The 6707-nt window shown below is 47.4% G+C and overlaps 1 non-coding gene across 1 annotated transcript; it reads left to right on the top strand.

Annotated features, from left to right (window-relative positions):
* Positions 1 to 2319: 2319 nt before the first annotated feature.
* trnav-cac (transfer RNA valine (anticodon CAC)) lies at positions 2320 to 2392 on the top strand. Its single transcript has one exon. It is a non-coding gene; the product is annotated as a tRNA-Val (tRNA).
* The last annotated feature ends 4315 nt before the right edge of the window (positions 2393 to 6707 follow it).

Here is a 6707-nt window from a genome sequence, read left to right as displayed (position 1 = left end):
CATCCCGGTTCACCTGCCTCCCCGGGAGTGATCGGACCCTGGTAACGGACCCGGCGATCGCCTGTACGTGCCTGTCTCCGTCAGGCCTCAGGTTCTCCACTGGGGTCACACATCCCGGTTCGCCTGGCACCCCGGGAGTGATCGGACCCTGGTAACGGACCCGGCGATCGCCTGTATGTGCCGGTCTCCGTCAGGCCTCAGGTTCTCCAATGGGGTCACACATCCCGGTTCACCTGACACCCTGGGAGTGATCGGACCCTGGTAACGGACCCGGCGATCGCCTGTACGTGCCAGTCTCCGTCAGGTCTCAGGTTCTCCAATGGGGGCACACATCCCGGTTCACCTGCCACCCCGGGAGTGATCGGACCCTGGTAACGGACCCGGCGATCGCCTGTACGTGCCCGTCTCCGTCAGGCCTCAGGTTCTCCAATGGGGGCACATATCCCGGTTCACCTGCCACCCCGGGAGTGATCGGACCCTGTTAACGGACCCGGCGATCGCCTGTACGTGCCGGTCTCCGTCAGGCCTCAGGTTCTCCAATGGGGGCACACACCCGGTTCGCCTGTTACCCCGGGAGTGATCGGATCCTGGCTCTGCTGAGGAAGCACTTTTGGGTGCCGTCCACGGAGGGGGCACCCATTCCTATGTCTCGGCTTGTTCCGTCTGTGCCCGAGGAAAGTTCTCTCATCGACGACCTTCTTCTTCTTCGTCCTCTACCTGTTCCTGGTCGTCCCTGGTCACACATCGCCCTAGACCTCTTCACCGGTCGACCCCCCTCCCACGGAAACACAGCTGTCTTCATTGTGGTAGACCGATTCTCCAAGGCGGTGCGCTTTGTGGCCCTCCCTGAACTCCCTTCCTCTAAAGAAACCGTAGATCTTCTCGTCCGCCAAGTCTTCCGCCTCCACGAATCCCCGCGGACATCGTCTCCGATCGAGGTCCCCAGTTCGTCTCGCAGCTATGGAAGGCCTTCTGTCAGGCCTTAGGTACATCGGCCAGCCTGTCATCCGGCTTACACCCCCAGTCGAACGGGCAGACGGAAAGGATCAACCAAGATCTGGAGCCATCACCTCCCGTGGGTTGAGTACGCCCACAACTCTATGGTGAGCTCTGCCATTGGGAGGTTTCCGTTCCAGTGATCCCTTGGGTACCAACCCCCGCTGTTCCCCGCGCAAGAAGAACAGATTGCGGTACCGTCGTTTCGGGACCATATTGATCGGTGCCGTAAGATTAGGGAGAAAACACGCGCGGCCCTACTCAGATCAACAAATCAACATAAGAAAACAGCCAACCGACACCGGACTCCGGCACCGGAAGTACCAACCTGGGCAGATGGTGTGGCTTTCCTGCAAGGGCATCCCGCTCAAAAGAGAACATAGGAAATTCGCCCCCCGCTTCCTGGGACCATTCAAGGCTGAAAAGGTTATCAATCCCACAGCGGTCCGCCTGAAATTGCCAAGGTCCATGCGCATTCACCCAACTTTTCATGTGTCTCAGTGAAAACCAGTCTCCGTCAGCCCCATGTGTCCCCCGGCTGAGACTCCTCCACCTGTCCGTCTCATCGACAACAATCCGGCATACACTGAACGACGACTACTGATGTGCGCCGTCGGGGCAGGTGTCTCCAATACCTGGTGGACTTGGAAAGGTACGGTCCTGTAGAGAGCTCCTGGTTCCCCCGCTCCTTTCCCCGAGACACTTCCCTCATCCAGGACTCTAATCGGAACCATCCAGACAGGCCTGGAGTATCGCCGGGAGGCTCCTGTTGGCGGGGGGTGGGGGTGGTGGGTTTCTGTCTAGATCTCTTCTGGCAATCGCCTACATGGCTATGTTCCTCAGGAATTGTGCCTCAATCACCTCGTTTAGTTCCCAATCATTCCCAGGTTCCAATAACTACGAACACCTGCTTTCCATCAGCAAATGCAGTGTAAAAATCCTGTGACCACAACAAGGAGCTGCCAGATCGTTGGTTGACTCGTGTTTGAGTAATCTCACCCCATGGTTCTTAGGACGATCAGTTCTAAGTCGAGCATCGTTTCTAAATTCTGTACTGAAACCAAGACCCCGGGTAAACACTGCCTTGTCACCCATTCCACGCCCGAGTTCAGCACTTGGGTTCGTTCCACAGCCAAGTCTTTGTAACACTCTACCTATACCCATATTCTAGGGAATAAAGTCCTAAACTATTTAATACGTGTACTGAAAACGGAAAGGAACAGTGGGCAATGTTTTGTTCTTATTGCTGTGCTTCAGAGCAGGGCGGGGAGGGGGTGCCTCGGGTCATTGCTCAAGAGTGCAAAGCACTGAGCGCTTTGCACGGTTTCTGTGGTGTAGTAGTTATCACATTCGCTTCACACGCGAAAGGTCCCCAGTTCAATCCTGGGCAGAAACATTGTTTGGGTTTCATTGCTTCAAATGAACTTGAGATACAACTTTTCAGTTTGTGTTCAAGTTTACTGTCATGGGCATCCAGGTGTAAATATAATGAACATTCGCTTTTCTTGCAGTAGCGCATTGTATTTCAAACCTGGCAAAGGTAACTTAAAGAAAGAAGAATTAATAGAAATTATATATAATTTCCAGTTGATTATAAACGGATTTAAACCTAAGGAGGTTCGTGGATAACGTACACTGCGTAACGGGAGAATTAGCCTTCAAACCTATTGTCATGTATTGTCGTATGAGGATGCATTGAGGTTTCAACGGAGCTCACATCTCAAATGTTGTCATTGAGACTAACATCAGGAAGAATAACCGTGTGCTGCTAAATTTTAAACCTACTTTAACATGTTAAATTGCTTTCTTTTTCCAACCCCCTGTATTCCACCCCTTCCAAGTCCCACCATACAGACTCTCTGTTCAAATTCTCCGCCACGGTCTTCTAGGTTCCACCTTTTCCGTCTGCCTCTCCTCTCTCTCTCTATCTCTCACTCACCCACCCACACACACACACGCATTCAATCTCTCTGTTTTTCTTTGTTTTCTCTGTCGCGAGCAGCACAACAACCACCCCACGTCAGCCGCGCAAATACTTGTGCTTCTTACAGTTTAAGCCGCGGTGAAAACAGTTGGTAACATCAACACCCAAATTATTCAGGACTCGAATCTGCGAGCGCCCGGTATTTACGGCATTATATTAATCTTCGGTTACCTTCTGGCCTTTATCAATACCGCAGAGATTTGGATTCTAATATAAACTTCGCGATGATTTTCCTGTTACTCCTCTAATTTTACCCCACTTTCTTGTGCCGATAACATCATTCATGGAGAAGTAACAATGTAAAAACAAGGCCGTGCCAGAAGTATTCAGACTGCCTACTCTGATTAACATCCACCGGGAACAACTCTACTATCCATGTACCTATCCGAAATTTTCAAACGTTGAGATCGAGCATGTATACACCACTTGTGCCGGCAGCTCATTCCACACCCTCGCGATCCTCTGAACTACTTCCCACTTGAACTACTTATCTTTCAAATTTACCCCATCACATCTGTTTGTAGTCCCCACGAACCACAGTGGAGAAAACTTTTTTTTTGTATTTGCCACATCTGTGCCCTCATGATATTCAATACCTCTGCCAAATCTCCTCTCCAACTTCTACTTTGCAAAGAATGCAGTCCTAACCGATTGAAACTTGCCCTATAATCAATAATTCCATACGAGTCAATATCTTTGTGAAATGTTGTTGTACTCATTGAACCCCGTGTATACCTTTCCTGTAGAGAAATAACCGAATCTGCGCACGATACTCAAATTAGGCCTCACCAAATCTTATATAACGTCACCCCTGAGACCGTTTTGCCCAGCAACCAACCTATTAACCCTGGCCAACCTATTAACCAACCTATTAACCCTGGCCTAACCACTGGGACATTTAGAATTATCAATGAAACTAATAAGAGGTAAGTCTTTTTATTGTGAGAGGAAATCGGAGACTCCCGAGGATCCCATGCCAAATAGGAAGGAACATATAATCTTTCTCACGGAGGAAGCCGGAATTAAATCCGACGTCCCGAATTTTACTATCGTTATGCGAAGCGAACTGCCTCTGTACCCTTGCCTCGATATATCATGAGTCCACGTCGCCCATCTCTAGTCACTAGTCATAAGATTGTCTCTCATTCGCCGGTTTGGTCTCTTTTTTCCTATCAGGACTGTGCCAGCACTGATGAATCACACTGTTCTCCAGCCTTGTTTTGCATTGGCTTCCCTTTTCCATTCCCTTCAGCATGTCTGGTGCGGTGTTTTGTATCAATAGTTTCATGTGCGCTGATCTCGGAATTGCGTCAAGGGAAACGAGAATCCCAGTCGGGAAAGTATAAATAAGTAAATGCAGAACACAATCCAGAATGTTTAACAAAATGCTTCAAGGGGTTCTGGTTAAATATCAGAGAATGTATACAGTATACAATCTGAAATACTTACTGTTTGTAGACATCCACGAAAAACAGACGAGGGCACCGAGGATTGAGAGACATAAATTATCTGTGAAATTTCCTCCTACAACCCTCAATGCATGCACACTGGTGATAGTCATTTCAAACCTGTCAGACTAATACTGACTTTCTGGTCTAACTATGACTCTGAATCTGATAAATCAATAAATCCACTCGGTTATACAAAAAAATGAAACCTAATTTTGTCCAAAATCATCGAAAGCGCATGTTTTCTAATTCAGGCATCATCTGGAAAACATCACCTGCGCCGTTATCAGACTCCCCATATCCTGACTGAAATACAGAGGCCAGACCTCAATGCAAAATTCCACATGCAGCCTAATGATAATTTTATAAAGAATAGTCAGAAATTTGTCGATTACCTAATAGTCAATTCATCGACTGATAAATGCAATCATCCCACAGCGCCTTCTCTACCACCCTGCCAACATGTGTAGCCGTTTTCAATGCGGTGTGAACCTGGATCCCGAGAACCGTCTCCTCATGAATACTGCTGTGAATCTCAACATTACGAACATACTGTTTCTTTACATGTAATGGACTAAGGTACGAAAAAGCGCAAAAGGACGCCCAATCATTAGCAGGAAGTAGAGATAGATGTATATAGGGAGGTAAGGGAGGGATACATTAAAAATAATAGGGTGTAATACTTGATGAATTTGTCCTCCGAAATACTGCGAGGGACTGCCCAAGCGTCAACAACTTCGATTCGCTGAAGTGCGTTAATTGTTCCCAGGAATGCTTTGAGAGGTTAAATAAAAAATGATACTAAAATTCAAATGGTTGAATTCGATCACCGTTGAAGGAATGAGTTTGTTCGATTGGCTGACGTGTTAGCGTGGAGGTTGCTTGGGACCGATGGCCATCACTCTGCTGGTTTACAGTTGTTTAGACAGAACAGATAGAACTGACTGCAGACATTGAAGTCCGAGACCTTAAATGCGCGGACCGTAGTTTAGGTGACATGGGGAAGGAAATCGGAAATGACGCCGGGAAAGTGTGCAGCCTTTAGGAAAACAGTGGAAGAATGTTCGTGTTCGAATCAGGGGCAGTGATGACAAAATTAGGGCAGTTCATTTGGCAATGGTCATGGAGGAAATAAACAGATATGTCCAGATACAGGCAGCTTGGATCAAAACAGGTCCTTGTGAAGTCAAAGGGTCATGGCAGCACTTTAGTAGATCCATGAATATTCCTTTTTTTTAAATTATAGAAGAGAAACGTGAAATACTGCCTTTAAAATACTGTACAAAATTCTTGAGCATATGTACATAGGGTGCCACCGACTTTTGCACCGTGCTGTAGCAATTTTATATTCGCACTGTACTGCTGCCGAAAATAAATCATGGCATATGTGTGTGATGATAAACCTGTTTCATACGTTGATTTCAATTGTAGTCTGAGAGTGGGGAGGGGGGCAGGGTGAGAGGGGATTCCAGGGAAAAGCGGATGGGCGTGGGGAAGGAGCGGAAGCACCGGACTGATATTCTGTAATAAACAATAAAGTAATTGTTTGGAATCAATTCTCCTTGCCGGGTATTTCAGGGATTTGTGTGCCCTGGTATAACATTCCTGCCATCTATCCCACAATCCTCCCGTGGAGGTCCATCCTTGTCCAATCCTTATCAGAACCTAATGTATTGAAAGTGCGGGAGACAGCTAATGTTGTGTCGTCATATAAGGGAAGCAAGATACAAGCCAGGGAACTACTGGTTGGACAGCTTTACAGCAGTAGAGAGTCGGCGAATGGATGGGGTTCGGACTGGCAGGATTTACCTGCAGAGAGAAGTAGTATCGCTGACATGCAGTGAGCTTGACAGAGTGAGCAAAGTGCAGGTGGAATTCAGTGTATGGAGGTGTGAGGGATACACTTCGGAACGAAAGGTTAATGTGTCGAAACGTTTCTAACTGAAGAAAATTCAGAAGTGATAAATACATAAGGAATTTTGGGTCTTTGTTCTAGATTCCCTGAAGGCTAATTTACAGGGTATTTCGGAGTTATGAAGGCAAATGCAATGCGGGAACTCATTTCCAGAGGACTCGAATTTGCTGCCTCGGAAGGTGTGGAGAACAAGTCACTGAGTCTAGTGAAGAAAAGGGTTTAAATATTTTGATTGGAGAGGGTGCTAATGGCTTATGGGAGGAAGGAGATCGAGGTTGAGGAACAGATCACCCACTAAAGGATAGGTGAAATAATTCGATGGAACGAATGGCCTACTTCTATTCCGATATCCTGTGGATTAATT

This window comes from Hypanus sabinus, unplaced genomic scaffold (assembly GCF_030144855.1).
Source record: "Hypanus sabinus isolate sHypSab1 unplaced genomic scaffold, sHypSab1.hap1 scaffold_126, whole genome shotgun sequence".
NCBI lineage: Eukaryota > Metazoa > Chordata > Chondrichthyes > Myliobatiformes > Dasyatidae > Hypanus > Hypanus sabinus.
Note: the sequence above shows the minus strand (reverse complement) of the source record. Positions and strands in the feature narration are given on the sequence as shown.